Source organism: Pygocentrus nattereri, chromosome 11, assembly GCF_015220715.1.
Source record: "Pygocentrus nattereri isolate fPygNat1 chromosome 11, fPygNat1.pri, whole genome shotgun sequence".
Taxonomy (NCBI): Eukaryota; Metazoa; Chordata; class Actinopteri; order Characiformes; family Serrasalmidae; genus Pygocentrus; species Pygocentrus nattereri.
In genome coordinates, this window is record NC_051221.1 from 21,629,237 (window position 1) to 21,640,093 (window position 10,857).

A 10,857-nucleotide genomic window follows, 5' to 3' on the forward strand; every position below is an offset into this window, starting at 1 on the left:
TGTATTTTTCTCTGCTTTTAAGTTAGGGCTTTTCCCTGTTTCTCTCTCTCGCTTTTCAGCAGATGGCTGAGGGTAACTATATATATATATATATATATATATATATATATATATATATATATATATATATATATATAATGCAATATGTCAGTGGTTGACTGTGTTTAAATGTTCTAAAAACATTCTATAAATGTTTTGTTTCAGCAGCACTGAGTGCTAACCCTCTTATTCTATTTTCTGAATAAAGGGCCCCTACAAAACAAAATCTAAACAGGAAAGACCAAGGGCCTCAAATTTACTCCTGGGCTGCACCACCAGATCATTTAATTAGCCGCTGAGGTACTACCATTTGAATGAATCACATGTATATGTATCTGGTATCTCTCCTCAGATAATTGCACTTCAATACTTGCATTTAACTTGATCTGATGAGTGAAAAGGCTTGTTTTCATATACCATTTATGGAAGTGTTTGCAGAGTAGGTAGATTTGAAATGATTCGCATGTGTTATGAGTATAGTATGGATAATCTAGCCTAGTCAAACTGATCAGGGTTCTGGGGCATTTTCCAGCTGTCTGCTGGACACAAGTGTTCAAGCAGATCTGCTTGTGTCCAGCTGTAAAAATAGGAGTAGAGAGAGGGGAAAGTATGATTCATGAGCAGTGGGACAGGGTTACAGCATGCTGTGCAGGTCTCTTTGTTGTAGAGGGGATCTGTCTGCTGTCTGCTTTGTTGTAAAGGGGATCTGTCACCTTAAAGCCTACAGTCTTTAGCCTAGCAGCCATTCTCCTTCACCTGTGCATCAACTCAACTTGGCTGCATCCACCCTTTAAGAGAGAAACAAGCAACAGGTAAACCTGTGATTATTGTGCTACATTTACTGATTTTGTATAAATTAAGTCTATGTCTGTCACAGTACACAACATTTTGGGAGCTCCCTATTTGCAGCATTGGGTAAGTTTTATTAGGTCTCAAATGAAAAAGTTAAGGCCACAGATTTCAGAACCACTAATAAAATGTTAGCTTTAAAGATGAATGACAAATTTACATATATTTAATATTTATTTACTATGAATGTGTCATGCCACATAGTCTATTGTAAGAGATATACAATATTTTATGTAATATTTAATTACTTAAATCCTTAATTGTGACTTGTGAATTGTGAAAAGATAATTGATGATTTATTCTCTAAAAAAGGATCAATTTTCTTATTTTGTTATTTCCAAATGATGAAGCAGTCATTCACACGTTATCTCTGCTTGCCCTAAAGTGGTGATATTTTGTGGGCAAGAGGTTGTTTTTACTGTCAGCTCTCTATAAATGTTCTATTAAGTGCCCTTGAAAGGCTACATTTTCTATAAGACCCGGATTAGCAAAAGAGCAGAGCTTCCAAAGTACACAGCTGTCTCTGCGAGCCATGCTTTGGTTTGGCTGAGCCATTCACCCCACACACAGGCCACGGAGGCCTGCTGGACAGAGGACACTTTCTCCAGCCGGGCATCAGGTCCACACTCACTGTGCCCAAACAGAGCTGGCCCCAGTGGGGGCACAGACCGCGTCTCGCCCCTGGGCACCTACACACAGGCATTCAGTACAGGCTTCTGTTTGTCATCGACCAAATGGTCCTGCAGGAATGCAGGGAGACGTCCAAGAGGACTAGCCATGGAATATGTGGAGGGTAAACAAGAGATGTGGTGGATTAATTGACCCATCTTCTGAGTTTTGTGTCTGTGTTTGGACTGTGTTGACCCTGGTGAATTGTGGCTGAGGTGATGCTTACTTGATCTGATGATTTTATGGGCATGGTTGCTAGGACTGGACAATGTATTGTTTGATAAACATTGTTGCCATATGGGCCTTGACAATACTGAAATTGTAGAAGTCTGCATTCTGACCAGTCACAGAGGTCTTTGGATGATCATATGATCTTTTTGGTCTAAATAATGCAGGCTATTTTTTTAAACATGTCTCATCAAAGATATTTTCATACAACAAAAGGAATGTCACAGTTACAATATTTAGGAATATAACCACAATATAGTATTTTATATGGTTATCAAACTTTTAAACCACAATAAATTCAAGTTGAATTGGCCTGTGCATTTGAAGTGAGGTTTTTTTTCTATCTTTATGCATTTTAATTTTGCCTAATGAGATCCTGGAAGTAATAGCAGTCATATCGTAATGGGATGTGAGCAGTGCTGGAGTTGTGTCAATATTCAGACCCAGTGTGAGTACTGGTTCTCTGCCAGCATGGCCAATCACTTGTGATTCCACTTGAGTCTGTTTGAATGACTGCTGGGCCTGTCTGACTTGAGCAGACAATCAATACCAGTTCTATGTTACAGAGAGTAGATCAGTGCTGGTTCTGTTCAAGAGACTCTAGATCGACCATACAGGCTCTATATGGCTGTTCTTGGGTCTATGAATGGTTCCTTGCAGTCACGGTACAGAGCGTCATTCTTCTCTTCTGATTCGGGACTGACATCTGAGGGGAAACCCAGGGAAAGATTTGTTGGGGCATGCTGGATGTTTTCCTATTCCCACTGGTAAGAGGGGACATATCAGATGCTGTTTTAATGTGTTTAAAGCAGAAAAAACAAGACAGTGTCAAGTCGCCTGGTGAGGAGCGGCATAGGACAGCAGGTAGAGGCCCGTTTCTTCTTTCTTTCTCCAACTCTCCCTCTCTCACTCTCTCTCAATCCCTTTCATCAAATGAATGAAAGAGAAGAGAAAACATCCAGGCCTACACTAGTCCCGTCATTAATGCCCCAGGGTTTGTTTGTGTTCTGAGTTATTCACCCACTTTGCCATTTCCCCAGGAATCTTAAATAGCCCCAGCTCGGCTCCTTGTCCCGCACAGAGGAGGGCCTCTGCACAAATATGGCTCTAAATGGTGTCTCAATCTCACAGGCCTTGTCTCCTGTACTGTGGTAAACCCAGATGGTGCTTTTGGATTCCAGGAATAGTACTTTAATACCTCTGCCATCCCTCCATACCTGCCTTTTTGCCCCTCTCTTTATTCGTTATTTCAGAGATCGGTTTAAAAATGACTAAGATTGCAGGGGTCAGCCATGGAGAGTTATCTAGAGGTATTCAGACAGGTTATCCAGTAGCAGTATCCCAATCTCTAACAAGTCACTAGATCCCAGTCTCTTCACTGGTATCTGCCAGGGACTTCAGACACCTAAATGAAGAAAAATAATGCAGATCGTTAACTTCATGGGGTCTCTAAGACAAACACATATGCATAGACATACACATATGGGCATGTGACTGAAAGCCTCAGATCTCCAGCAGCACAGAGAAAAGCAAGCATTAGCTCTCTCATTGATCTTGGGGGCTTTCACAGGGGAATATTTGTGAATTTGAAAAATAAAGTCATCCTGGAGCAGCAGAGGAAGATGAATGGGGTTCTGTGCTGGGGCTGCTGGGCGGACTGAACCCCTCTGTTTTGTTTTTTTTTCCTTTTCCTCCGTCAGAGCGGGTACACTGGGCCGCCTGTGCGGAGCGGGGGCGGAAGCAGGACGTGGCTGTGTAAGGCGATCTGCGGCCATGCACAGAGCTTCTTTTCAGCGGCGGCCACTCGCCATGCCGCTGCCACACATCAGGCAGTCCTCCGGCCGCATAAACAGCAGCTCACATCAGGGACAATCGCAGCATGCACCGGCACCCCGCTGCCAGCCTCAAAGGCTCACCGTGAGAGAAAAAGCCATTCACCAGAGGGGCCAGCAAATGTTAGACCCCTCAGCTACCGCAGTTCAGAGAGGAAAAGAACACTCGCTGCACTTTGAGAATGCCGAAATGATGAAATTAATTATGCTTATTATTGTCATTCATCATAATTCCTCTGGTTGGAGGGGGCATGAAATGAGAGAGCTTCAGTTCAAGCTCTTTCTCAATCATGGAGAGTATCTGTGCTCTCTCCAGGTCTGACAGCTCCTTCCTCCTCTCAAGGCTCCACTCTGTTCCTTGACATTCCTTTCATCCAATCATTTCAGCTTTCAGGGTGTCATAATTGTAAAGGGCTTGACCTCTGTCTTCATCAGATTTCTGGGTGGTGGGACCGCCCAAGGTACAGTAGTCTTTCATTAGGTTATTACGCTGAGGTTGCACAGCTGGAGATAGGTAAAACTGTTTCTTCTTCTTAGAGTGGTGGCTATCGGCTCGTCTGAGCGCCACAGTGGAATCTGAAGCACTTCTACCAGTCCATCAGTTTGCCTTTATTTTCAGTTTAATTGCCTGGATATTTCCAAAGCATTACCATAAAGTGGTTTTGAATGGGACACATACCACTTGGTCTCCCACAGCACAAAATAAACAATCACAATAAAATTATATAGTTAGAATCGAAGAGTGATGTGTGCAGAATAAAAGTAGAGAAAGTGCTGGCTGAGTGAGCCTTTTGTTTGAGTGAGTCTATTTATTATGGTTCCAGCTCTGACTGTAGGTTCTTATCAGAGGTGCCTTATAGCAACATAAATATTTCTTACTGCATATGTTTGTGGGTATATGTGAGTAGTATGTGTAAGTTATTTGTGTGTGTGTGTGTGTGTGTGTGCGCTGTTTTGTGTCTGCCACATTCTGGGGACCAAACCTGTTTATACACTTGCATTGTGGGGACCTTTTCCTTATCATTAAATGTTAAGATGAGGGAAAGGTTAAGGTTAGGGTTAGGTTAGAAGTAGTTCTAGCTAAGGTTTGGGTAGCTCTCCAGGAAATGAAGTCTACGTAAAGGCCCTACAGTTCACAAGACTGTCTGTGCATGTATGAGTGTGTGTGTGTGTGTGTGTGTGTGTGTGTGTGTGTGTGTGTGTGTGTGTGTGTGTGTGTGTGTGTGTGTGTGTTTGTGTGCGCATACATGTGAGCATATGTGCAAATGAGCATGTTACGTTTTTAATATGTAGGAATGAAAGTCAATGTTTGTTGAACTTAATGAAGAGAAAAGATTGCTGTTTACTCGTGCGATAAGGAATTTGAGTTCAGTGAAGTTCAACGTTGGGAGAAAGAAATTTAAGCTGTCTAGGACACTTTTCAGATGGAAAGGCTTTTGTGCTCCACAGATTCTTTGTGCCAGAATTAACTGAAATAAATAGTATTAAGAGGCTATACACAAGCTTTTTGCTGCTTACTTTTCTCAAATACCGCGTCATGCACTGGTATACTTAGAAAAGGCTGAGTTGTAATTAGGTCATTTGGACATTTCCTTAGACTATTTAAAGGCAGCGTGCTTTAGGAAAATGCTGGTACAAAGTGACTCATGCATTCAGTGCCCGGAATTCCCTTGTGCTGTTGGCTGGGCAACTACTGTTTTTGGCCCCGCTGGGAAAACTTAAATAGAATGTGACAAATAAATGAAATAATAAAAAGTGACTGCAGTGAGCCACTCTTCTTACTAACGCCCATCTTTTATACAAGACAGTCTGAACACACAGCTGGTTTAGAACAAAGGAAATTTATACCAGATCAGAAAGTAGGCAGGCTTTCTTTTTCTTTCTCTGTCTCCTCCCTGTCCTTACCTTCATTTATTTCTTTTCCTTTTTTCTTTTTCTTTATTCTCACTTTCTCCTTCCATCTTGCCCTTTTTTCTTCATAATTTTTTCCCTTTAAACAGCTCCTGCAAATGCTCACCTCTCAAGTGCGTCCTCTAACTAAACTTTGCACTCTTGCCCCTGGCATTTAACTTTGAACAGCCAGTGAGATCATTTTGCCTTCGGAGCCTTGTTTTCACCCTGCGTTTTTTCTTATTCTTAGCTGCATGGTAGCAGTGAGCTGACCTGCCTGCCTGAGGCCTGAGCTCATTCCTTCTTTCTCAAACCCACTGCCCCTGCCCTCCCCCCCAGCGATGTAATCGTCTCTCTGTGAATACAGAAACGACAGAGTATAAGGATTAAAGTAGCCCTGTTCATGCATGACTTACGTTAAGCAGAAAGCTCTTATACAGGAGAGAAATATGGACCTACAGCGCATGTAAAATGGGAGGGGATGGAAGAGAAAAAGAGATGAGGAAGACAGAGGTGGTGAAGCTTAGTGTTACAGCAGGTCTCCTTCCATTACATCAATCAGTGGATCCTGTCAGCTTGATAGGAAATGTCAGACTTCCTGGCCATCAATCCTCTCTCTTTACTGAATGGGTATCACAGGGCCTGTCTATGTGCGTGTGCATGTGTTTATGTGCCGCTGTGTTTACATCCAGCCTCTGCCACACCGATCTTTGCTGATGCCCAAATGAGCCTCATGCATCAGAAAATACCTTGACTGATGTCTGGGGCTGACTATAGATACACTTATACTGCCCTAGAGGCACACACAAAAACAAACACGCCCTAGAATAGGGGGAAGGCAATATTGCATGCACTACTGGACATGAAATACACTCCTAGACTCCAAGGATCAAGAAGCATAGGAAGAAGCCTTTTGGAACCTGAGCCTAAAAGTGTGTAAAACTTCATTTATGCTCTTAGTGGTGATGTACTTTTATCTAGCTGTATAGTGCCACATCACACTCCAGATATTTCTCAAGTGTCTCAGGCCTCCAAATCCATACCCTCGAAAAGCATTTGTAGTACTTTCTCACAGAAAAGTCAGATTTTCTAAAGTTGAAGTTTGTACTGTTCTATTCACATTTGAATCCACTACCATTAATGTTGGAAGTTACATTTTCAAAATTAAACCACAACAATGTGGGAGTCTCTAAAGCTAAATCCCTGTTTTGATTGGATCTTCTGGATGATGTATTTAATCCTAGATATACAACACACAATGCTGCATCTTGTCTCTTGTCAGAAAGCTCAGCTTCTTTAGTTTAAAGTTTGTTGACATCAGGGTTTATCTTAAATGATTCATTTAAAAGTAACTTAAGGTTAAAAACAACGTATCAGGAACATATCAGTGGCAGCAAGTTCAGTCTTAAAGGGTTAATAGGGATGTAATGAATCAAAAAAATTTAAATTAATGTTTGAAACACTATTAAAATTTTAAATGAATTGTAATAAATAGTGTTCTGATGATTTAAGCCATTTACAGTACTTTTAGGCATCTAAGCAAATTTTTAAAGAATTTACCTCAGCAGGGAGTTTATCACAATATACATTAGAATAAAGTCATATTCATAATTCAAATAAACATAAAAACAATAAAAAGTAATAATAATTTCTTAGTCCCCGCGACCCTGAGGGAGAAGTGGCTTAGAAAATGGATGGATGGATGGATGGATGGATGGATGGATGGATGGATGGATGGATGGATGGATGGATGGATGGATGGATGGATGGATGGATGGAAGAATTTCTTGGATCCATATTTTTCCCTGACACCTTCACAGCCACCACAGAGACTGGTTAATATCACCAATTACATCATGAGCACAATTTAGTGTAGCACTGATTGGTCAAACCAGAAGTTGCTTTTTAACTACATACAATACTGGACTTTCTCAGTGAGAGGTTTGAAAATAAACAAACACATTAACATCCATAAAATCACTATTTATTATATATTAATTATTAATTTATACTCTATAAATTCTGTTCATTCAAATATTAACACTTTTCTTAGCAAATAAACACATACAAATAAATAGATTTTGAAAATGTCTGTTGGGTGCTAAAGACTTTCGCACAGTACTATATAAAACACTGAAAATCAATTTGAATCTTGACCTCAGAATCCAAAAAAAAAAGATCAACCCTGAAAACATTCATGGTCCAATCTATTTCACACCTCCTCACACTGTGAACTTTTGAGTGCACCAGAAGTTATTCCTCAGTGATATGATTGGCCATAGTTGAGCTTGCCCTTACATGCTAGGTGTAAATAATGAGGCTATAGGGAGACACTCAGAGGGTGGGGTGTGGTTTGGTTGGAGATAATCCCACCTATAGGCACTGAGACTTAGGCTGTCATTTCACCACAGCCTGTCCCTAAATTAACTTCATATAGTGCTTTTGGTGAAACAGAATGAGAGAGAAGCAGCTTTATGCTTCATGCAGGGCTGTGCTGATGTCTGTCCTTGGAGGCTGCTCAGAGGATATGGAAAGAAATGGAAGTAAACAGAGAGAGCTCAGCCAAGCTTCTAGAACTCACTTATCATTGGTCCAAGCCAAGCTTCTAGAACTCACTTATCATTGGTCCAAGCCAAGCTTCTAGAATGTCGTCATGTCCTCTGACAAATGTTCTCTCTTTGTGTTTTTCTCTCGCTCACACACAGTCCCTTTCACAGAGCACATAAAAGCAAACCAGAGGCCAGGAGCCAGCTCTTGCGATGGATGAGGTTGATTTTAACTTCTAATGAAAAGGTCCATAATAAAATAAACTATCAACTATTAAGATGGATTTCATTGAAAAGAGCACTTGCTTATGAAATGATGCATAACAGGAGATGGTGAATGGATGAATGATATAAATGAGTTAACTGGGGTATGTAGATGAATAGCACCCCGTGCAGGGCAAGGATGTGATTCTTCCTGCTCTCTTCAGCTGACTGGCCTTATTGTTTGCGTCCCACTCACTTTGGACTTCATTAGACCAAACATGGCACGAAGAGAGGTTTTTATATTTAGCTTTCAGTCTTCTTTCTTCTGTCCTGTCCCTCTCTCTCTTTCTCTCTCCACTTGTACTTGGCAAATATCATTTTACAATTAATAAAATGGAGCCTCTTTGGAGGAGTAACCAAATACTCTGACCCAGGCTGGAGCATGGAATAGAAAATATTGATGCTTTTGGTGGAAAAGGGACACTGGAGGCTGAAATTTAAAGGACTTAAACAGAGTTTATCAGAGGTTCATACTGGAACTAGAAACCTGTGTCCCTTCTCTGCTTTATTAATATCCTGCTTGTTGACTCAACCATTGTTAATATAAGACATTTTTCCCACTTGCACAATGCACAAGTCCTGACTAATGTTCCATGGCCTTGTAGGTACTGGGGAAATTGTGTAAAAAAATGGGAAAATCACTTTTTAAATGCCCTGAAACAAAGATTCCATCATGTTTGTGGAATGATGTGGTTAGCAATATGGAAACAGACGGAGTCAAAAATGTAGTGGTAATAAAATTTGTCTGAAGGAGAGGAAAAAGGGAAACTTGGGAGGGGGTAAGGGGAGCTTCTGGAATTACACGCTGCAACACTTTCACTACACGCACACACACTACCAAGTGCTCTGCTGGCCACATTTTTGAGAAGGAGGGGTGTGAGACAAGTCTCCAGTGTTATTCGTGGTGGAGAGTGGATCACTGTCTAGGTGCCTTAAATTGCGTCCAAAAATAGGCCCATAACCCTGATAAAAACCTCATTCTGAGCAAGGCAGAAAGCTAAATAAACCATCTTCCCCTGCACATTTTATGCTACTTTATTAGACAGCGAAGTGCTAAAAATAAGTGGCTGTGCAGTTGCAGCTGCAGTGACATGCTAGCTCTTTTTAAATATCTGTATATCAAAAATGTCAAATTAGCCATCTAAGCCTTTTTTCTGCCATGTGGAATTATTCTTTATTTGTTCACTTTTTGAATAGTTGGCTATGGCTGAGACCAGCGTGCCTTCTGTTGCTGACATTTCCCAAGTCAAGTACTCTTGAAAGGTAAATTGCTTGGATAATGGATGTTTCCAAAAATACAAAGAGAATAATCTCTTTAGAAAGTTGGTTTGGCTATGGGTCTCTGTGCTGGCAGAGTGCCAGATGCTTTGGGCAAGTGGTGGTGCTCCCTCGGCCTGTGGCTGTGTTGGAAAGTGTTGGGAGTGCAGTCTGAGAGGACTTTAGCTGTTACCTGATCCCATTCTCTCAAAGAGTTGCAACACAGTCGGGCTGTTCTGTAAGCAACTAAAACCCCCCTACCTCCTCCCACAAGGGTCTACTGTAATCCTCTCTCCATTTTTTCCTCTCTTCTGTAACTCTTCTCTAGGCAAATGGCAACTTCCATGAAAAGATATTTCAGTGCGCCAGGTGTCTGGAAAATCTGACAGTGTCAGGGAGACTACCCAATGCTCTCCTTACTGGTTTACAGACTGATGAAGAGAGCCATTGTGTGTAAAGGTTTCAGGGTCTTGAAGATGCGGGCTTGGTATTCAGTTGAGCTGTCATGGATGGACAGGACTTTGTTTTTTTCTGCTTTATCTGGAAGAATAGTTTACTATTCCCAGATACGTCACTGTGGCTCTCGTAGCACATCCTGTACACAATGAAAAATGCATATGCCTGCATGTGCACATTGCTGTATTCATGCATGTGCGAAAGCAGAAGGGTTTGGGTGTTGGAGATGGATGCTTTATTGCTTCAGTGTCTCAGTTTAACATATTAGTGGTTTTTCTCTTTCACTGGCTTGTGTGTGTTTTTTTCTTTCAGTGGAGAGTTGATGATGGTTGTGGACTCTTATTATGTATGCTTTGCAAATGACATCCCTTGAGTAACATGTCTCTCTTTTGGGCTGAACTAAGTTCACATTTATCAGCAATTACCCTGACACAGTTATTCACACAGAAATGAAATCATTTTCATTAGTTAAAAACAAATCATTTCTTAGGTCTCAGGAGTTCACACCTCTAAGCTATAAAGACAATTTATGATTCATTTAACCCCAAATAATGGATAAATAAGGGCTTGGGTGCCATATACAGCAATAGATAGATTAAGTGCTCAGAGAAAGCATGATTCTTAGGAACATTGGTAGTTTAATCTTGGTTGACAAATGGCACAAGAGACGCTCAGGGGTAACAAAAGTGCTACTAGCACATTTTCACTTTAGCCTGCACCACATACATCCTGCATATTGTAGGGTGTTGGTGGGGGATCTTAGGACATTGAGTTTACACTCCAATAAATCATACTGGCTTTTGTTTTTTTTGTAAAAGAAAAAATAA

At 41.1% G+C, this 10,857-nt stretch overlaps 1 protein-coding gene across 4 annotated transcripts in view; it reads left to right on the forward strand.

The window, feature by feature from the left end:
• LOC108428820 (zinc finger protein 469) overlaps positions 1-10,857 on the forward strand; it is a 248,789-nt gene that overhangs the window by 220,984 nt on the left and 16,948 nt on the right. The gene's annotated exons all lie outside the window — the stretch shown is intronic.